Genomic DNA, 17,994 nt, shown 5'->3' with positions numbered 1-17,994 from the left:
GAAAATTGTGTTAGTTTCTCTATGAGATAGTAAAAGAAGGTTCAAATTGAACAGCTGCTGTCAACGGCCATTCTAAGCTGAATGTGCCTGCTCTCGTCAGATCGCAGCAGCAATGCAGCTTAAGGCTTGGCAAGTACCAGCATGGGAGACTGGCTGGGAATCCCAAGTTCCGTTGACCTTTTTGAACCTGAAAATTGTGTTAGTTTCTCTATGAGATAGTAAAAGAAGGTTCAAATTGAACAGCTGCTGTCAACGGCCATTCTAAGCTGAATGTGCCTGCTCTCGTCAGATCGCAGCAGCAATGCAGCTTAAGGTTTGGCAAGTACCAGATTGGGAGACTGGCTGGGAATCCCAAGTTCCGTTGACCTTTTTGAACCTGAAAATTGTGTTAGTTTCTCTATGAGATAGTAAAAGAAGGTTCAAATTGAACAGCTGCTGTCAACGGCCATTCTAAGCTCAATGTGCCTGCTCTCATCAGATCGCAGCAGCAATGCAGCTTAAGGCTTGGCAAGTACCAGCATGGGAGTCTGGCTGGGAATCCTAAGTTCCGTTGACCTTTTTGAACCTGAAAATTGTATTAGTTTCTCTGTCAAAGATGGTAAAAGAAGGTTCAAATTGAACAGCTGCTGTCAACGGCCATTCTAAGCTGAATGTGCCTGCTCTCGTCAGATCGCAGCAGCAATGCAGCTTAAGGCTTGGCAAGTACCAGAATGGGAGACTGGTTGGGAATCCCAAGTTCCATTGACCTTTTTGAACCTGAAAATTGTGTTAGTTTCTCTAGGAGATAGTAAAAGAAGGTTCAAATTGAACAGCTGCTGTCAACGGCCATTCTAAGCTGAATGTGCCTGCTCTCGTCAGATCGCAGCAGCAATGCAGCTTAAGGCTTGGCAAGTACCAGCATGGGAGACTGGCTGGGAATCCCAAGTTCCGTTGACCTTTTTGAACCTGAAAATTGTGTTAGTTTCTCTATGAGATAGTAAAAGAAGGTTCAAATTGAACAGCTGTTGTCAACGGCCATTCTAAGCTGAATGTGCCTGCTGTCGTCAGATCGCAGCATCAATGCAGCTTAAGGCTTGGCAAGTACCAGCATGGGAGACTGGCTGGGAATCCCAAGTTCCGTTGACCTTTTTGAACCTGAAAATTGTGTTAGTTTCTCTATGAGATAGTAAAAGAAGGTTCAAATTGAACAGCTGCTGTCAACGGCCATTCTAAGCTGAATGTGCCTGCTCTCGTCAGATCGCAGCAGCAATGCAGCTTAAGGCTTGGCAAGTACCAGAATGGGAGACTGGTTGGGAATCCCAAGTTCCATTGACCTTTTTGAACCTGAAAATTGTGTTAGTTTCTCTAGGAGATAGTAAAAGAAGGTTCAAATTGAACAGCTGCTGTCAACGGCCATTCTAAGCTGAATGTGCCTGCTCTCGTCAGATCGCAGCAGCAATGCAGCTTAAGGCTTGGCAAGTACCAGCATGGGAGACTGGCTGGGAATCCAAAGTTCTGTTGACCTTTTTGAACCTGAAAATTGTGTTAGTTTCTCTGTCAAAGATGGTAAAAGAAGGTTCAAATTGAACAGCTGCTGTCAACGGCCATTCTAAGCTGAATGTGCCTGCTCTCGTCAGATCTCAGCAGCAATGCAGCTTAAAGTTTGGCAAGTACCAGATTGGGAGACTGGCTGGGAATCCCAAGTTCCGTTGACCTTTTTGAACCTGAAAATTGTGTTAGTTTCTCTATGAGATAGTAAAAGAAGGTTCAAATTGCACAGCTGCTGTCAACGGCCATTCTAAGCTCAATGTGCCTGCTCTCATCAGATCGCAGCAGCAATGCAGCTTAAGGCTTGGCAAGTACCAGCATGGGAGTCTGGCTGGGAATCCCAAGTTCCGTTGACCTTTTTGAACCTGAAAATTGTATTAGTTTCTCTGTCAAAGATGGTAAAAGAAGGTTCAAATTGAACAGCTGCTGTCAACGGCCATTCTAAGGTGAATGTGCCTGCTCTCGTCAGATCGCAGCAGCAATGCAGCTTAAGGCTTGGCAAGTACCAGCATGGGAGACTGGCTGGGAATCCCAAGTTCCGTCGACCTTTTTGAACCTGAAAATTGTGTTAGTTTCTCTATGAGATAGTAAAAGAAGGTTCAAATTGAACAGCTGCTGTCAACGGCCATTCTAAGCTGAATGTGCCTGCTCTCGTCAGATCGCAGCAGCAATGCAGCTTAAGGCTTGGCAAGTACCAGAATGGGAGACTGGTTGGGAATCCCAAGTTCCATTGACCTTTTTGAACCTGAAAATTGTGTTAGTTTCTCTAGGAGATAGTAAAAGAAGGTTCAAATTGAACAGCTGCTGTCAACGGCCATTCTAAGCTGAATGTGCCTGCTCTCGTCAGATCGCAGCAGCAATGCAGCTTAAGGCTTGGCAAGTACCAGCATGGGAGACTGGCTGGGAATCCAAAGTTCTGTTGACCTTTTTGAACCTGAAAATTGTGTTAGTTTCTCTGGCAAAGATGGTAAAAGAAGGTTCAAATTGAACAGTTGCTGTCAACGGCCATTCTAAGCTGAATTTGCCTGCTCTTGTCAGATCGCAGCAGCAATGCAGCTTAAGGCTTGGCAAGTACCAGCATGGGAGACTGGCTGGGAATCCCAAGTTCTGTTGACCTTTTTGAACTGAAAATTGTGTTAGTTTCGCTATGAGATAGTAAAAGAAGGTTCAATTTGAACAGCCGCTGTCAACGGCCATTCTAAGCTGAATGTGCCTGCTCTCGTCAGATCACAGCAGCAATGCAGTTTAAGGTTTGGCAAGTACCAGATTGGGAGACTGGCTGGGAATCCCAAGTTCCGTTGACCTTTTTGAACCTGAAAATTGTGTTAGTTTCTCTATGAGATAGTAAAAGAAGGTTCAAATTGAACAGCTGCTGTCAACAGCCATTCTAAGCTCAATGTGCCTGCTCTCATCAGATCGCAGCAGCAATGCAGCTTAAGGCTTGGCAAGTACCAGCATGGGAGTCTGGCTGGGAATCCCAAGTTCCGTTGACCTTTTTGAACCTGAAAATTGTATTAGTTTCTCTGTTAAAGATGGTAAAAGAAGGTTCAAATTGAACAGCTGCTGTCAACGGCCATTCTAAGGTGAATGTGCCTGCTCTCGTCAGATCGCAGCAGCAATGCAGCTTAAGGCTTGGCAAGTACCAGCATGGGAGACTGGCTGGGAATCCCAAGTTCCGTCGACCTTTTTGAACCTGAAAATTGTGTTAGTTTCTCTATGAGATAGTAAAAGAAGGTTCAAATTGAACAGCTGCTGTCAACGGCCGTTCTAAGCTGAATGTGCCTGCTCTCGTCAGATCGCAGCAGCAATGCAGCTTAAGGCTTGGCAAGTACCAGAATGGGAGACTGGTTGGGAATCCCAAGTTCCGTTGACCTTTTTGAACCTGAAAATTGTGTTAGTTTCTCTGTCAAAGATGGTAAAAGAAGGTTCAAATTGAACAGCTGCTGTCAACGGCCATTTTAAGCTGAATGTGCCTGCTCTCGTCAGATCACAGCAGCAATGCAGCTTAAGGCTTGGCAAGTACCAGCATGGGAGACTGGCTGGGAATCCCAAGTTCCGTTGCCCTTTTTGAACCTGAAAATTGTATTAGTTTCTCTGTCAAAGATGGTAAAAGAAGGTTAAAATTGAACAGCTGCTGTCAACGGCCATTCTAAGCTGAATGTGCCTGCTCTCGTCAGATCGCAGCAGCAATGCAGCTTAAGGCTTGGCAAGTACCAGCATGGGAGACTGGCTGGGAATCCCAAGTTCTGTTGACCTTTTTGAACCTGAAAATTGTGTTAGTTTCTCTGTCAAAGATGGTAAAATAAGGTTCAAATTGAACAGCTGCTGTCAACGGCCATTCTAAGCTGAATGTGCCTGCTCTCATCAGATTGCAGCAGCAATGCAGCTTAAGGCTTGGCAAGTACCAGCATGGGAGACTGGCTGGGAATCCCAAGTTCCGTTGCCCTTTTTGAACCTGAAAATTGTATTAGTTTCTCTGTCAAAGATGGTAAAAGAAGGTTCAAATTGAACAGCTGCTGTCAACGGCCATTCTAAGCTGAATGTGCCTGCTCTCGTCAGATCGCAGCAGCAATGCAGCTTAAGGCTTGGCAAGTACCAGCATGGGAGACTGGCTGGGAATCCCAAGTTCCGTTGACCTTTTTGAACCTGAAAATTGTGTTAGTTTCTCTATGAGATAGTAAAAGAAGGTTCAAATTGAACAGCTGCTGTCAACGGCCATTCTAAGCTGAATGTGCCTGCTCTTGTCAGATCGCAGCAGCAATGCAGCTTAAGGCTTGGCAAGTACCAGCATGGGAGACTGGCTGGGAATCCCAAGTTCTGTTGACCTTTTTGAACTGAAAATTGTGTTAGTTTCGCTATGAGATAGTAAAAGAAGGTTCAATTTGAACAGCCACTGTCAACGGCCATTCTAAGCTGAATGTGCCTGCTCTCGTCAGATCACAGCAGCAATGCAGTTTAAGGCTTGGCAAGTACCAGAATGGGAGACTGGCTGGGAATCCCAAGTTCTGTTGACCTTTTTGAACCTGAAATTTGTGTTAGTTTCTCTGTCAAAGATGGTAAAATAAGGTTCAAATTGAACAGCTGCTGTCAACGGCCATTCTAAGCTGAATGTGCCTGCTCTCATCAGATTGCAGCAGCAATGCAGCTTAAGGCTTGGCAAGTACCAGCATGGGAGACTGGCTGGGAATCCCAAGTTCCGTTGCCCTTTTTGAACCTGAAAATTGTATTAGTTTCTCTGTCAAAGATGGTAAAAGAAGGTTAAAATTGAACAGCTGCTGTCAACGGCCATTCTAAGCTGAATGTGCCTGCTCTCGTCAGATCGCAGCAGCAATGCAGCTTAAGGCTTGGCAAGTACCAGCATGGGAGACTGGCTGGGAATCCCAAGTTCCGTTGACCTTTTTGAACCTGAAAATTGTGTTAGTTTCTCTATGAGATAGTAAAAGAAGGTTCAAATTGAACAGCTGCTGTCAACGGCCATTCTAAGCTGAATGTGCCTGCTCTCGTCAGATCGCAGCAGCAATGCAGCTTAAGGCTTGGCAAGTACCAGAATGGGAGACTAATTGGGAATCCCAAGTTCCATTGACCTTTTTGAACCTGAAAATTGTGTTAGTTTCTCTAGGAGATAGTAAAAGAAGGTTCAAATTGAACAGCTGCTGTCAACGGCCATTCTAAGCTGTATGTGCCTGCTCTCGTCAGATCGCAGCAGCAATGCAGCTTAAGGCTTGGCAAGTACCAGCATGGGAGACTGGCTGGGAATCCAAAGTTCTGTTGACCTTTTTGAACCTGAAAATTGTGTTAGTTTCTCTGGCAAAGATGGTAAAAGAAGGTTCAAATTGAACAGTTGCTGTCAACGGCCATTCTAAGCTGAATTTGCCTGCTCTTGTCAGATCGCAGCAGCAATGCAGCTTAAGGCTTGGCAAGTACCAGCATGGGAGACTGGCTGGGAATCCCAAGTTCTGTTGACCTTTTTGAACTGAAAATTGTGTTAGTTTCGCTATGAGATAGTAAAAGAAGGTTCAATTTGAACAGCCGCTGTCAACGGCCATTCTAAGCTGAATGTGCCTGCTCTCGTCAGATCACAGCAGCAATGCAGTTTAAGGCTTGGCAAGTACCAGAATGGGAGACTGGCTGGGAATCCCAAGTTCCGTTGACCTTTTTGAACCTGAAAATTGTGTTAGTTTCTCTGTCAAAGATGGTAAAAGAAGGTTCAAATTGAACAGCTGCTGTCAACGGCCATTCTAAGCTGAATGTGCCTGCTCTCGTCAGATCACAGCAGCAATGCAGCTTAAGGCTTGGCAAGTACCAGCATGGGAGACTGGCTGGGAATCCCAAGTTCCGTTGCCCTTTTTGAACCTGAAAATTGTATTAGTTTCTCTGTCAAAGATGGTAAAAGAAGGTTAAAATTGAACAGCTGCTGTCAACGGCCATTCTAAGCTGAATGTGCCTGCTCTCGTCAGATCGCAGCAGCAATGCAGCTTAAGGCTTGGCAAGTACCAGCATGGGAGACTGGCTGGGAATCCCAAGTTCTGTTGACCTTTTTGAACCTGAAAATTGTGTTAGTTTCTCTGTCAAAGATGGTAAAATAAGGTTCAAATTGAACAGCTGCTGTCAACGGCCATTCTAAGCTGAATGTGCCTGCTCTCATCAGATTGCAGCAGCAATGCAGCTTAAGGCTTGGCAAGTACCAGCATGGGAGACTGGCTGGGAATCCCAAGTTCCGTTGCCCTTTTTGAACCTGAAAATTGTATTAGTTTCTCTGTCAAAGATGGTAAAAGAAGGTTAAAATTGAACAGCTGCTGTCAACGGCCATTCTAAGCTGAATGTGCCTGCTCTCGTCAGATCGCAGCAGCAATGCAGCTTAAGGCTTGGCAAGTACCAGCATGGGAGACTGGCTGGGAATCCCAAGTTCCGTTGACCTTTTTGAACCTGAAAATTGTGTTAGTTTCTCTATGAGATAGTAAAAGAAGGTTCAAATTGAACAGCTGCTGTCAACGGCCATTCTAAGCTGAATGTGCCTGCTCTTGTCAGATCGCAGCAGCAATGCAGCTTAAGGCTTGGCAAGTACCAGCATGGGAGACTGGCTGGGAATCCCAAGTTCTGTTGACCTTTTTGAACTGAAAATTGTGTTAGTTTCGCTATGAGATAGTAAAAGAAGGTTCAATTTGAACAGCCACTGTCAACGGCCATTCTAAGCTGAATGTGCCTGCTCTCGTCAGATCACAGCAGCAATGCAGTTTAAGGCTTGGCAAGTACCAGAATGGGAGACTGGCTGGGAATCCCCAGTACCGTTGCCCTTTTTGAACCTGAAAATTGTATTAGTTTCTCTGTCAAAGATGGTAAAAGAAGGTTAAAATTGAACAGCTGCTGTCAACGGCCATTCTAAGCTGAATGTGCCTGCTCTCGTCAGATCGCAGCAGCAATGCAGCTTAAGGCTTGGCAAGTACCAGCATGGGAGACTGGCTGGGAATCCCAAGTTCTGTTGACCTTTTTGAACCTGAAAATTGTGTTAGTTTCTCTGTCAAAGATGGTAAAATAAGGTTCAAATTGAACAGCTGCTGTCAACGGCCATTCTAAGCTGAATGTGCCTGCTCTCATCAGATTGCAGCAGCAATGCAGCTTAAGGCTTGGCAAGTACCAGCATGGGAGACTGGCTGGGAATCCCAAGTTCCGTTGCCCTTTTTGAACCTGAAAATTGTATTAGTTTCTCTGTCAAAGATGGTGAAAGAAGGTTCAAATTGAACAGCTGCTGTCAACGGCCATTCTAAGCTGAATGTGCCTGCTCTCGTCAGATCGCAGCAGCAATGCAGCTTAAGGCTTGGCAAGTACCAGCATGGGAGACTGGCTGGGAATCCCAAGTTCTGTTGACCTTTTTGAACCTGAAAATTGTGTTAGTTTCTCTGTCAAAGATGGTAAAATAAGGTTCAAATTGAACAGCTGCTGTCAACGGCCATTCTAAGCTGAATGTGCCTGCTCTCATCAGATTGCAGCAGCAATGCAGCTTAAGGCTTGGCAAGTACCAGCATGGGAGACTGGCTGGGAATCCCAAGTTCCGTTGCCCTTTTTGAACCTGAAAATTGTATTAGTTTCTCTGTCAAAGATGGTAAAAGAAGGTTCAAATTGAACAGCTGCTGTCAACGGCCATTCTAAGCTGAATGTGCCTGCTCTCGTCAGATCGCAGCAGCAATGCAGCTTAAGGCTTGGCAAGTACCAGCATGGGAGACTGGCTGGGAATCCCAAGTTCCGTTGACCTTTTTGAACCTGAAAATTGTGTTAGTTTCTCTATGAGATAGTAAAAGAAGGTTCAAATTGAACAGCTGCTGTCAACGGCCATTCTAAGCTGAATGTGCCTGCTCTCGTCAGATCGCAGCAGCAATGCAGCTTAAGGCTTGGCAAGTGCCAGCATGGGAGACTGGCTGGGAATCCCAAGTTCCGTTGACCTTTTTGAACCTGAAAATTGTGTTAGTTTCTCTATGAGATAGTAAAAGAAGGCTCAAATTGAACAGCTGCTGTCAACGGTCATTCTAAGCTGAATGTGCCTGCTCTCGTCAGATCGCAGCAGCAATGCAGCTTAAGGTTTGGCAAGTACCAGATTGGGAGACTGGCTGGGAATCCCAAGTTCCGTTGACCTTTTTGAACCTGAAAATTGTGTTAGTTTCTCTATGAGATAGTAAAAGAAGGTTCAAATTGAACAGCTGCTGTCAACGGCCATTCTAAGCTCAATGTGCCTGCTCTCATCAGATCGCAGCAGCAATGCAGCTTAAGGCTTGTCAAGTACCAGCATGGGAGTCTGGCTGGGAATCCCAAGTTCCGTTGACCTTTTTGAACCTGAAAATTGTATTAGTTTCTCTGTCAAAGATGGTAAAAGAAGGTTCAAATTGAACAGCTGCTGTCAACGGCCATTCTAAGGTGCATGTGCCTGCTCTCGTCAGATCGCAGCAGCAATGCAGCTTAAGGCTTGGCAAGTACCAGCATGGGAGACTGGCTGGGAATCCCAAGTTCCGTCGACCTTTTTGAACCTGAAAATTGTGTTAGTTTCTCTATGAGATAGTAAAAGAAGGTTCAAATTGAACAGCTGCTGTCAACGGCCATTCTAAGCTGAATGTGCCTGCTCTCGTCAGATCGCAGCAGCAATGCAGCTTAAGGCTTGGCAAGTACCAGAATGGGAGACTGGTTGGGAATCCCAAGTTCCATTGACCTTTTTGAACCTGAAAATTGTGTTAGTTTCTCTAGGAGATAGTAAAAGAAGGTTCAAATTGAACAGCTGCTGTCAACGGCCATTCTAAGCTGAATGTGCCTGCTCTCGTCAGATCGCAGCAGCAATGCAGCTTAAGGCTTGGCAAGTACCAGCATGGGAGACTGGCTGGGAATCCAAAGTTCTGTTGACCTTTTTGAACCTGAAAATTGTGTTAGTTTCTCTGGCAAAGATGGTAAAAGAAGGTTCAAATTGAACAGTTGCTGTCAACGGCAATTCTAAGCTGAATTTGCCTGCTCTTGTCAGATCGCAGCAGCAATGCAGCTTAAGGCTTGGCAAGTACCAGCATGGGAGACTGGCTGGGAATCCCAAGTTCTGTTGACCTTTTTGAACTGAAAATTGTGTTAGTTTCGCTATGAGATAGTAAAAGAAGGTTCAATTTGAACAGCCGCTGTCAACGGCCATTCTAAGCTGAATGTGCCTGCTCTCGTCAGATCACAGCAGCAATGCAGTTTAAGGCTTGGCAAGTACCAGAATGGGAGACTGGCTGGGAATCCCAAGTTCCGTTGACCTTTTTGAACCTGAAAATTGTGTTAGTTTCTCTGTCAAAGATGGTAAAAGAAGGTTCAAATTGAACAGCTGCTGTCAACGGCCATTCTAAGCTGAATGTGCCTGCTCTCGTCAGATCACAGCAGCAATGCAGCTTAAGGCTTGGCAGGTACCAGCATGGGAGACTGGCTGGGAATCCCCAGTACCGTTGCCCTTTTTGAACCTGAAAATTGTATTAGTTTCTCTGTCAAAGATGGTAAAAGAAGGTTAAAATTGAACAGCTGCTGTCAACGGCCATTCTAAGCTGAATGTGCCTGCTCTCGTCAGATCGCAGCAGCAATGCAGCTTAAGGCTTGGCAAGTACCAGCATGGGAGACTGGCTGGGAATCCCAAGTTCTGTTGACCTTTTTGAACCTGAAAATTGTGTTAGTTTCTCTGTCAAAGATGGTAAAATAAGGTTCAAATTGAACAGCTGCTGTCAACGGCCATTCTAAGCTGAATGTGCCTGCTCTCATCAGATTGCAGCAGCAATGCAGCTTAAGGCTTGGCAAGTACCAGCATGGGAGACTGGCTGGGAATCCCAAGTTCCGTTGCCCTTTTTGAACCTGAAAATTGTATTAGTTTCTCTGTCAAAGATGGTAAAAGAAGGTTCAAATTGAACAGCTGCTGTCAACGGCCATTCTAAGCTGAATGTGCCTGCTCTCGTCAGATCTCAGCAGCAATGCAGCTTAAGGCTTGGCAAGTACCAGCATGGGAGACTGGCTGGGAATCCCAAGTTCTGTTGACCTTTTTGAACCTGAAAATTGTGTTAGTTTCTCTGTCAAAGATGGTAAAATAAGGTTCAAATTGAACAGCTGCTGTCAACGGCCATTCTAAGCTGAATGTGCCTGCTCTCATCAGATTGCAGCAGCAATGCAGCTTAAGGCTTGGCAAGTACCAGCATGGGAGACTGGCTGGGAATCCCAAGTTCCGTTGCCCTTTTTGAACCTGAAAATTGTATTAGTTTCTCTGTCAAAGATGGTAAAAGAAGGTTCAAATTGAACAGCTGCTGTCAACGGCCATTCTAAGCTGAATGTGCCTGCTCTCGTCAGATCGCAGCAGCAATGCAGCTTAAGGCTTGGCAAGTACCAGCATGGGAGACTGGCTGGGAATCCCAAGTTCCGTTGACCTTTTTGAACCTGAAAATTGTGTTAGTTTCTCTATGAGATAGTAAAAGAAGGTTCAAATTGAACAGCTGCTGTCAACGGCCATTCTAAGCTGAATGTGCCTGCTCTCGTCAGATCGCAGCAGCAATGCAGCTTAAGGCTTGGCAAGTGCCAGCATGGGAGACTGGCTGGGAATCCCAAGTTCCGTTGACCTTTTTGAACCTGAAAATTGTGTTAGTTTCTCTATGAGATAGTAAAAGAAGGTTCAAATTGAACAGCTGCTGTCAACGGTCATTCTAAGCTGAATGTGCCTGCTCTCGTCAGATCGCAGCAGCAATGCAGCTTAAGGTTTGGCAAGTACCAGATTGGGAGACTGGCTGGGAATCCCAAGTTCCGTTGCCCTTTTTGAACCTGAAAATTGTATTAGTTTCTCTGTCAAAGATGGTAAAAGAAGGTTCAAATTGAACAGCTGCTGTCAACGGCCATTCTAAGGTGCATGTGCCTGCTCTCGTCAGATCGCAGCAGCAATGCAGCTTAAGGCTTGGCAAGTACCAGCATGGGAGACTGGCTGGGAATCCCAAGTTCCGTCGACCTTTTTGAACCTGAAAATTGTGTTAGTTTCTCTATGAGATAGTAAAAGAAGGTTCAAATTGAACAGCTGTTGTCAACGGCCATTCTAAGCTGAATGTGCCTGCTGTCGTCAGATCGCAGCATCAATGCAGCTTAAGGCTTGGCAAGTACCAGCATGGGAGACTGGCTGGGAATCCCAAGTTCCGTTGACCTTTTTGAACCTGAAAATTGTGTTAGTTTCTCTATGAGATAGTAAAAGAAGGTTCAAATTGAACAGCTGCTGTCAACGGCCATTCTAAGCTGAATGTGCCTGCTCTCGTCAGATCGCAGCAGCAATGCAGCTTAAGGCTTATCAAGTACCAGCATGGGAGACTGGCTGGGAATCCCAAGTTCCGTTGACCTTTTTGAACCTGAAAATTGTGTTAGTTTCTCTATGAGATAGTAAAAGAAGGTTCAAATTGAACAGCTGCTGTCAACGGCCATTCTAAGCTGAATGTGCCTGCTCTCGTCAGATCGCAGCAGCAATGCAGCTTAAGGCTTGGCAAGTACCAGCATGGGAGTCTGGCTGGGAATCCCAAGTTCCGTTGACCTTTTTGAACCTGAAAATTGTATTAGTTTCTCTGTTAAAGATGGTAAAAGAAGGTTCAAATTGAACAGCTGCTGTCAACGGCCATTCTAAGGTGAATGTGCCTGCTCTCGTCAGATCGCAGCAGCAATGCAGCTTAAGGCTTGGCAAGTACCAGCATGGGAGACTGGCTGGGAATCCCAAGTTCCGTCGACCTTTTTGAACCTGAAAATTGTGTTAGTTTCTCTATGAGATAGTAAAAGAAGGTTCAAATTGAACAGCTGCTGTCAACGGCCATTCTAAGCTGAATGTGCCTGCTCTCGTCAGATCGCAGCAGCAATGCAGCTTAAGGCTTGGCAAGTACCAGAATGGGAGACTGGTTGGGAATCCCAAGTTCCATTGACCTTTTTGAACCTGAAAATTGTGTTAGTTTCTCTAGGAGATAGTAAAAGAAGGTTCAAATTGAACAGCTGCTGTCAACGGCCATTCTAAGCTGAATGTGCCTGCTCTCGTCAGATCGCAGCAGCAATGCAGCTTAAGGCTTGGCAAGTACCAGAATGGGAGACTGGTTGGGAATCCCAAGTTCCATTGACCTTTTTGAACCTGAAAATTGTGTTAGTTTCTCTAGGAGATAGTAAAAGAAGGTTCAAATTGAACAGCTGCTGTCAACGGCCATTCTAAGCTGAATGTGCCTGCTCTCGTCAGATCGCAGCAGCAATGCAGCTTAAGGCTTGGCAAGTACCAGCATGGGAGACTGGCTGGGAATCCCAAGTTCTGTTGACCTTTTTGAACTGAAAATTGTGTTAGTTTCGCTATGAGATAGTAAAAGAAGGTTCAATTTGAACAGCCGCTGTCAACGGCCATTCTAAGCTGAATGTGCCTGCTCTCGTCAGATCACAGCAGCAATGCAGTTTAAGGCTTGGCAAGTACCAGAATGGGAGACTGGCTGGGAATCCCAAGTTCCGTTGACCTTTTTGAACCTGAAAATTGTGTTAGTTTCTCTGTCAAAGATGGTAAAAGAAGGTTCAAATTGAACAGCTGCTGTCAACGGCCATTCTAAGCTGAATGTGCCTGCTCTCGTCAGATCACAGCAGCAATGCAGCTTAAGGCTTGGCAAGTACCAGCATGGGAGACTGGCTGGGAATCTCAAGTTCCGTTGCCCTTTTTGAACCTGAAAATTGTATTAGTTTCTCTGTCAAAGATGGTAAAAGAAGGTTAAAATTGAACAGCTGCTGTCAACGGCCATTCTAAGCTGAATGTGCCTGCTCTCGTCAGATCGCAGCAGCAATGCAGCTTAAGGCTTGGCAAGTACCAGCATGGGAGACTGGCTGGGAATCCCAAGTTCTGTTGACCTTTTTGAACCTGAAAATTGTGTTAGTTTCTCTGTCAAAGATGGTAAAATAAGGTTCAAATTGAACAGCTGCTGTCAACGGCCATTCTAAGCTGAATGTGCCTGCTCTCATCAGATTGCAGCAGCAATGCAGCTTAAGGCTTGGCAAGTACCAGCATGGGAGACTGGCTGGGAATCCCAAGTTCCGTTGCCCTTTTTGAACCTGAAAATTGTATTAGTTTCTCTGTCAAAGATGGTAAAAGAAGGTTAAAATTGAACAGCTGCTGTCAACGGCCATTCTAAGCTGAATGTGCCTGCTCTCGTCAGATCGCAGCAGCAATGCAGCTTAAGGCTTGGCAAGTACCAGCATGGGAGACTGGCTGGGAATCCCAAGTTCTGTTGACCTTTTTGAACCTGAAAATTGTGTTAGTTTCTCTGTCAAAGATGGTAAAATAAGGTTCAAATTGAACAGCTGCTGTCAACGGCCATTCTAAGCTGAATGTGCCTGCTCTCATCAGATTGCAGCAGCAATGCAGCTTAAGGCTTGGCAAGTACCAGCATGGGAGACTGGCTGGGAATCCCAAGTTCCGTTGCCCTTTTTGAACCTGAAAATTGTATTAGTTTCTCTGTCAAAGATGGTAAAAGAAGGTTCAAATTGAACAGCTGCTGTCAACGGCCATTCTAAGCTGAATGTGCCTGCTCTCGTCAGATCGCAGCAGCAATGCAGCTTAAGGCTTGGCAAGTACCAGCATGGGAGACTGGCTGGGAATCCCAAGTTCCGTTGACCTCTTTGAACCTGAAAATTGTGTTAGTTTCTCTATGAGATAGTAAAAGAAGGTTCAAATTGAACAGCTGCTGTCAACGGCCATTCTAAGCTGAATGTGCCTGCTCTCGTCAGATCGCAGCAGCAATGCAGCTTAAGGCTTGGCAAGTACCAGCATGGGAGACTGGCTGGGAATCCCAAGTTCCGTTGACCTTTTTGAACCTGAAAATTGTGTTAGTTTCTCTATGAGATAGTAAAAGAAGGTTCAAATTGAACAGCTGTTGTCAACGGCCATTCTAAGCTGAATGTGCCTGCTGTCGTCAGATCGCAGCATCAATGCAGCTTAAGGCTTGGCAAGTACCAGCATGGGAGACTGGCTGGGAATCCCAAGTTCCGTTGACCTTTTTGAACCTGAAAATTGTGTTAGTTTCTCTATGAGATAGTAAAAGAAGGTTCAAATTGAACAGCTGCTGTCAACGGCCATTCTAAGCTGAATGTGCCTGCTCTCGTCAGATCGCAGCAGCAATGCAGCTTAAGGCTTGGCAAGTACCAGCATGGGAGACTGGCTGGGAATCCCAAGTTCCGTTGACCTTTTTGAACCTGAAAATTGTGTTAGTTTCTCTATGAGATAGTAAAAGAAGGTTCAAATTGAACAGCTGCTGTCAACGGCCATTCTAAGCTGAATGTGCCTGCTCTCGTCAGATCGCAGCAGCAATGCAGCTTAAGGCTTGGCAAGTACCAGCATGGGAGACTGGCTGGGAATCCCAAGTTCCGTTGACCTTTTTGAACCTGAAAATTGTGTTAGTTTCTCTATGAGATAGTAAAAGAAGGTTCAAATTGAACAGCTGCTGTCAACGGCCATTCTAAGCTGAATGTGCCTGCTCTCGTCAGATCGCAGCAGCAATGCAGCTTAAGGTTTGGCAAGTACCAGATTGGGAGACTGGCTGGGAATCCCAAGTTCCGTTGACCTTTTTGAACCTGAAAATTCTGTTAGTTTCTCTATGAGATAGTAAAAGAAGGTTCAAATTGAACAGCTGCTGTCAACGGCCATTCTAAGCTCAATGTGCCTGCTCTCATCAGATCGCAGCAGCAATGCAGCTTAAGGCTTGGCAAGTACCAGCATGGGAGTCTGGCTGGGAATCCCAAGTTCCGTTGACCTTTTTGAACCTGAAAATTGTATTAGTTTCTCTGTCAAAGATGGTAAAAGAAGGTTCAAATTGAACAGCTGCTGTCAACGGCCATTCTAAGCTGAATGTGCCTGCTCTCGTCAGATCGCAGCAGCAATGCAGCTTAAGGCTTGGCAAGTACCAGAATGGGAGACTGGTTGGGAATCCCAAGTTCCATTGACCTTTTTGAACCTGAAAATTGTGTTAGTTTCTCTAGGAGATAGTAAAAGAAGGTTCAAATTGAACAGCTGCTGTCAACGGCCATTCTAAGCTGAATGTGCCTGCTCTCGTCAGATCGCAGCAGCAATGCAGCTTAAGGCTTGGCAAGTACCAGCATGGGAGACTGGCTGGGAATCCCAAGTTCCGTCGACCTTTTTGAACCTGAAAATTGTGTTAGTTTCTCTATGAGATAGTAAAAGAAGGTTCAAATTGAGCAGCTGCTGTCAACGGCCATTCTAAGCTGAATGTGCCTGCTCTCGTCAGATCGCAGCAGCAATGCAGCTTAAGGCTTGGCAAGTACCAGAATGGGAGACTGGTTGGGAATCCCAAGTTCCATTGACCTTTTTGAACCTGAAAATTGTGTTAGTTTCTCTAGGAGATAGTAAAAGAAGGTTCAAATTGAACAGCTGCTGTCAACGGCCATTCTAAGCTGAATGTGCCTGCTCTCGTCAGATCGCAGCAGCAATGCAGCTTAAGGCTTGGCAAGTACCAGCATGGGAGACTGGCTGGGAATCCAAAGTTCTGTTGACCTTTTTGAACCTGAAAATTGTGTTAGTTTCTCTGGCAAAGATGGTAAAAGAAGGTTCAAATTGAACAGTTGCTGTCAACGGCCATTCTAAGCTGAATTTGCCTGCTCTTGTCAGATCGCAGCAGCAATGCAGCTTAAGGCTTGGCAAGTACCAGCATGGGAGACTGGCTGGGAATCCCAAGTTCTGTTGACCTTTTTGAACTGAAAATTGTGTTAGTTTCGCTATGAGATAGTAAAAGAAGGTTCAAATTGAACAGCTGCTGTCAACGGCCATTCTAAGCTGAATGTGCCTGCTCTCGTCAGATCGCAGCAGCAATGCAGCTTAAGGCTTGGCAAGTACCAGCATGGGAGACTGGCTGGGAATCCCAAGTTCCGTCGACCTTTTTGAACCTGAAAATTGTGTTAGTTTCTCTATGAGATAGTAAAAGAAGGTTCAAATTGAGCAGCTGCTGTCAACGGCCATTCTAAGCTGAATGTGCCTGCTCTCGTCAGATCGCAGCAGCAATGCAGCTTAAGGCTTGGCAAGTACCAGAATGGGAGACTGGTTGGGAATCCCAAGTTCCATTGACCTTTTTGAACCTGAAAATTGTGTTAGTTTCTCTAGGAGATAGTAAAAGAAGGTTCAAATTGAACAGCTGCTGTCAACGGCCATTCTAAGCTGAATGTGCCTGCTCTCGTCAGATCGCAGCAGCAATGCAGCTTAAGGCTTGGCAAGTACCAGCATGGGAGACTGGCTGGGAATCCAAAGTTCTGTTGACCTTTTTGAACCTGAAAATTGTGTTAGTTTCTCTGGCAAAGATGGTAAAAGAAGGTTCAAATTGAACAGTTGCTGTCAACGGCCATTCTAAGCTGAATGTGCCTGCTCTCGTCAGATCACAGCAGCAATGCAGTTTAAGGCTTGGCAAGTACCAGAATGGGAGACTGGCTGGGAATCCCAAGTTCCGTTGACCTTTTTGAACCTGAAAATTGTGTTAGTTTCTCTGTCAAAGATGGTAAAAGAAGGTTCAAATTGAACAGCTGCTGTCAACGGCCATTCTAAGCTGAATGTGCCTGCTCTTGTCAGATCACAGCAGCAATGCAGCTTAAGGCTTGGCAAGTACCAGCATGGGAGACTGGCTGGGAATCCCAAGTTCCGTTGCCCTTTTTGAACCTGAAAATTGTATTAGTTTCTCTGTCAAAGATGGTAAAAGAAGGTTAAAATTGAACAGCTGCTGTCAACGGCCATTCTAAGCTGAATGTGCCTGCTCTCGTCAGATCGCAGCAGCAATGCAGCTTAAGGCTTGGCAAGTACCAGCATGGGAGACTGGCTGGGAATCCCAAGTTCTGTTGACCTTTTTGAACCTGAAAATTGTGTTAGTTTCTCTGTCAAAGATGGTAAAATAAGGTTCAAATTGAACAGCTGCTGTCAACGGCCATTCTAAGCTGAATGTGCCTGCTCTCATCAGATTGCAGCAGCAATGCAGCTTAAGGCTTGGAAAGTACCAGCATGGGAGACTGGCTGGGAATCCCAAGTTCCGTTGCCCTTTTTGAACCTGAAAATTGTATTAGTTTCTCTGTCAAAGATGGTAAAAGAAGGTTCAAATTGAACAGCTGCTGTCAACGGCTATTCTAAGCTGAATGTGCCTGCTCTCGTCAGATCGCAGCAGCAATGCAGCTTAAGGCTTGGCAAGTACCAGCATGGGAGACTGGCTGGGAATCCCAAGTTCCGTTGACATTTTTGAACCTGAAAATTGTGTTAGTTTCTCTATGAGATAGTAAAAGAAGGTTCAAATTGAACAGCTGCTGTCAACGGCTATTCTAAGCTGAATGTGCCTGCTCTCGTCAGATCGCAGCAGCAATGCAGCTTAAGGCTTGGCAAGTACCAGAATGGGAGACTGGCTGGGAATCCCAAGTTCCGTTGACCTTTTTGAACCTGAAAATTGTGTTAGTTTCTCTATGAGATAGTAAAAGAAGGTTCAAATTGAACAGCTGCTGTCAACGGCCATTCTAAGCTGAATGTGCCTGCTCTTGTCAGATCGCAGCAGCAATGCAGCTTAAGGCTTGGCAAGTACCAGCATGGGAGACTGGCTGGGAATCCCAAGTTCTGTTGACCTTTTAGAAATGAAAATTGTGTTAGTTTCGCTATGAGATAGTAAAAGAAGGTTCAATTTGAACAGCCGCTGTCATCGGCCATTCTAAGCTGAATGTGCCTGCTCTCGTCAGATCACAGCAGCAATGCAGTTTAAGGCTTGGCAAGTACCAGAATGGGAGACTGGCTGGGAATCCCAAGTTCCGTTGACCTTTTTGAACCTGAAAATTGTGTTAGTTTCTCTGTCAAAGATGGTAAAAGAAGGTTCAAATTGAACAGCTGCTGTCAACGGCCATTCTAAGCTGAATGTGCCTGCTCTCGTCAGATCACAGCAGCAATGCAGCTTAAGGCTTGGCAAGTACCAGCATGGG

The 17,994-nt window shown here is 45.4% G+C and overlaps 47 pseudogenes; all 47 read left to right on the top strand.

Moving 5' to 3' along the window:
• Window positions 1-59: 59 nt before the first annotated feature.
• On the top strand, window positions 60-178 carry LOC140085643 (5S ribosomal RNA; annotated as a pseudogene).
• A 70-nt stretch (window positions 179-248) lies between these two features.
• Window positions 249-367, top strand: LOC140105386 (5S ribosomal RNA; annotated as a pseudogene).
• A 70-nt stretch (window positions 368-437) lies between these two features.
• LOC140113012 (5S ribosomal RNA) lies at window positions 438-556 on the top strand (annotated as a pseudogene).
• Window positions 557-628: 72 nt separating this feature from the next.
• Window positions 629-747, top strand: LOC140105162 (5S ribosomal RNA; annotated as a pseudogene).
• Window positions 748-817: 70 nt separating this feature from the next.
• Window positions 818-936, top strand: LOC140085632 (5S ribosomal RNA; annotated as a pseudogene).
• Window positions 937-1,195: 259 nt separating this feature from the next.
• Window positions 1,196-1,314, top strand: LOC140105158 (5S ribosomal RNA; annotated as a pseudogene).
• Window positions 1,315-1,384: 70 nt separating this feature from the next.
• LOC140110488 (5S ribosomal RNA) lies at window positions 1,385-1,503 on the top strand (annotated as a pseudogene).
• A 261-nt stretch (window positions 1,504-1,764) lies between these two features.
• Window positions 1,765-1,883, top strand: LOC140108884 (5S ribosomal RNA; annotated as a pseudogene).
• Window positions 1,884-1,955: 72 nt separating this feature from the next.
• On the top strand, window positions 1,956-2,074 carry LOC140112794 (5S ribosomal RNA; annotated as a pseudogene).
• Window positions 2,075-2,144: 70 nt separating this feature from the next.
• On the top strand, window positions 2,145-2,263 carry LOC140105152 (5S ribosomal RNA; annotated as a pseudogene).
• Window positions 2,264-2,333: 70 nt separating this feature from the next.
• LOC140110478 (5S ribosomal RNA) lies at window positions 2,334-2,452 on the top strand (annotated as a pseudogene).
• A 72-nt stretch (window positions 2,453-2,524) lies between these two features.
• On the top strand, window positions 2,525-2,643 carry LOC140112924 (5S ribosomal RNA; annotated as a pseudogene).
• Window positions 2,644-3,092: 449 nt separating this feature from the next.
• On the top strand, window positions 3,093-3,211 carry LOC140112793 (5S ribosomal RNA; annotated as a pseudogene).
• Window positions 3,212-3,281: 70 nt separating this feature from the next.
• Window positions 3,282-3,400, top strand: LOC140102123 (5S ribosomal RNA; annotated as a pseudogene).
• Window positions 3,401-3,472: 72 nt separating this feature from the next.
• LOC140113433 (5S ribosomal RNA) lies at window positions 3,473-3,591 on the top strand (annotated as a pseudogene).
• A 72-nt stretch (window positions 3,592-3,663) lies between these two features.
• LOC140096231 (5S ribosomal RNA) lies at window positions 3,664-3,782 on the top strand (annotated as a pseudogene).
• Window positions 3,783-3,854: 72 nt separating this feature from the next.
• On the top strand, window positions 3,855-3,973 carry LOC140108238 (5S ribosomal RNA; annotated as a pseudogene).
• A 72-nt stretch (window positions 3,974-4,045) lies between these two features.
• Window positions 4,046-4,164, top strand: LOC140085621 (5S ribosomal RNA; annotated as a pseudogene).
• Window positions 4,165-4,234: 70 nt separating this feature from the next.
• On the top strand, window positions 4,235-4,353 carry LOC140108017 (5S ribosomal RNA; annotated as a pseudogene).
• A 69-nt stretch (window positions 4,354-4,422) lies between these two features.
• On the top strand, window positions 4,423-4,541 carry LOC140109711 (5S ribosomal RNA; annotated as a pseudogene).
• Window positions 4,542-4,613: 72 nt separating this feature from the next.
• LOC140108227 (5S ribosomal RNA) lies at window positions 4,614-4,732 on the top strand (annotated as a pseudogene).
• A 72-nt stretch (window positions 4,733-4,804) lies between these two features.
• Window positions 4,805-4,923, top strand: LOC140085599 (5S ribosomal RNA; annotated as a pseudogene).
• A 259-nt stretch (window positions 4,924-5,182) lies between these two features.
• LOC140112735 (5S ribosomal RNA) lies at window positions 5,183-5,301 on the top strand (annotated as a pseudogene).
• Window positions 5,302-5,373: 72 nt separating this feature from the next.
• LOC140112922 (5S ribosomal RNA) lies at window positions 5,374-5,492 on the top strand (annotated as a pseudogene).
• Window positions 5,493-5,561: 69 nt separating this feature from the next.
• On the top strand, window positions 5,562-5,680 carry LOC140107719 (5S ribosomal RNA; annotated as a pseudogene).
• A 72-nt stretch (window positions 5,681-5,752) lies between these two features.
• Window positions 5,753-5,871, top strand: LOC140112452 (5S ribosomal RNA; annotated as a pseudogene).
• Window positions 5,872-5,943: 72 nt separating this feature from the next.
• On the top strand, window positions 5,944-6,062 carry LOC140096220 (5S ribosomal RNA; annotated as a pseudogene).
• Window positions 6,063-6,134: 72 nt separating this feature from the next.
• LOC140108216 (5S ribosomal RNA) lies at window positions 6,135-6,253 on the top strand (annotated as a pseudogene).
• Window positions 6,254-6,325: 72 nt separating this feature from the next.
• Window positions 6,326-6,444, top strand: LOC140085588 (5S ribosomal RNA; annotated as a pseudogene).
• Window positions 6,445-6,514: 70 nt separating this feature from the next.
• LOC140107995 (5S ribosomal RNA) lies at window positions 6,515-6,633 on the top strand (annotated as a pseudogene).
• A 69-nt stretch (window positions 6,634-6,702) lies between these two features.
• LOC140111472 (5S ribosomal RNA) lies at window positions 6,703-6,821 on the top strand (annotated as a pseudogene).
• Window positions 6,822-6,893: 72 nt separating this feature from the next.
• LOC140096209 (5S ribosomal RNA) lies at window positions 6,894-7,012 on the top strand (annotated as a pseudogene).
• A 263-nt stretch (window positions 7,013-7,275) lies between these two features.
• On the top strand, window positions 7,276-7,394 carry LOC140096198 (5S ribosomal RNA; annotated as a pseudogene).
• A 263-nt stretch (window positions 7,395-7,657) lies between these two features.
• On the top strand, window positions 7,658-7,776 carry LOC140085577 (5S ribosomal RNA; annotated as a pseudogene).
• Window positions 7,777-7,846: 70 nt separating this feature from the next.
• Window positions 7,847-7,965, top strand: LOC140107275 (5S ribosomal RNA; annotated as a pseudogene).
• Window positions 7,966-8,035: 70 nt separating this feature from the next.
• On the top strand, window positions 8,036-8,154 carry LOC140103362 (5S ribosomal RNA; annotated as a pseudogene).
• A 70-nt stretch (window positions 8,155-8,224) lies between these two features.
• LOC140112968 (5S ribosomal RNA) lies at window positions 8,225-8,343 on the top strand (annotated as a pseudogene).
• A 72-nt stretch (window positions 8,344-8,415) lies between these two features.
• On the top strand, window positions 8,416-8,534 carry LOC140113155 (5S ribosomal RNA; annotated as a pseudogene).
• A 259-nt stretch (window positions 8,535-8,793) lies between these two features.
• On the top strand, window positions 8,794-8,912 carry LOC140110467 (5S ribosomal RNA; annotated as a pseudogene).
• Window positions 8,913-9,172: 260 nt separating this feature from the next.
• LOC140107708 (5S ribosomal RNA) lies at window positions 9,173-9,291 on the top strand (annotated as a pseudogene).
• Window positions 9,292-9,554: 263 nt separating this feature from the next.
• LOC140096187 (5S ribosomal RNA) lies at window positions 9,555-9,673 on the top strand (annotated as a pseudogene).
• Window positions 9,674-9,936: 263 nt separating this feature from the next.
• Window positions 9,937-10,055, top strand: LOC140106896 (5S ribosomal RNA; annotated as a pseudogene).
• Window positions 10,056-10,318: 263 nt separating this feature from the next.
• Window positions 10,319-10,437, top strand: LOC140085566 (5S ribosomal RNA; annotated as a pseudogene).
• A 70-nt stretch (window positions 10,438-10,507) lies between these two features.
• Window positions 10,508-10,626, top strand: LOC140107253 (5S ribosomal RNA; annotated as a pseudogene).
• Window positions 10,627-10,887: 261 nt separating this feature from the next.
• On the top strand, window positions 10,888-11,006 carry LOC140113154 (5S ribosomal RNA; annotated as a pseudogene).
• Window positions 11,007-11,265: 259 nt separating this feature from the next.
• Window positions 11,266-11,384, top strand: LOC140112647 (5S ribosomal RNA; annotated as a pseudogene).
• A 261-nt stretch (window positions 11,385-11,645) lies between these two features.
• On the top strand, window positions 11,646-11,764 carry LOC140112792 (5S ribosomal RNA; annotated as a pseudogene).
• Window positions 11,765-17,994: the final 6,230 nt, after the last annotated feature.

Source organism: Engystomops pustulosus, chromosome 1 (genome assembly GCF_040894005.1).
Source record: "Engystomops pustulosus chromosome 1, aEngPut4.maternal, whole genome shotgun sequence".
NCBI lineage: Eukaryota > Metazoa > Chordata > Amphibia > Anura > Leptodactylidae > Engystomops > Engystomops pustulosus.
The sequence above is the reverse complement of the archived record's forward strand: the minus strand, read 5'-3'. Positions and strand labels throughout refer to the sequence as shown.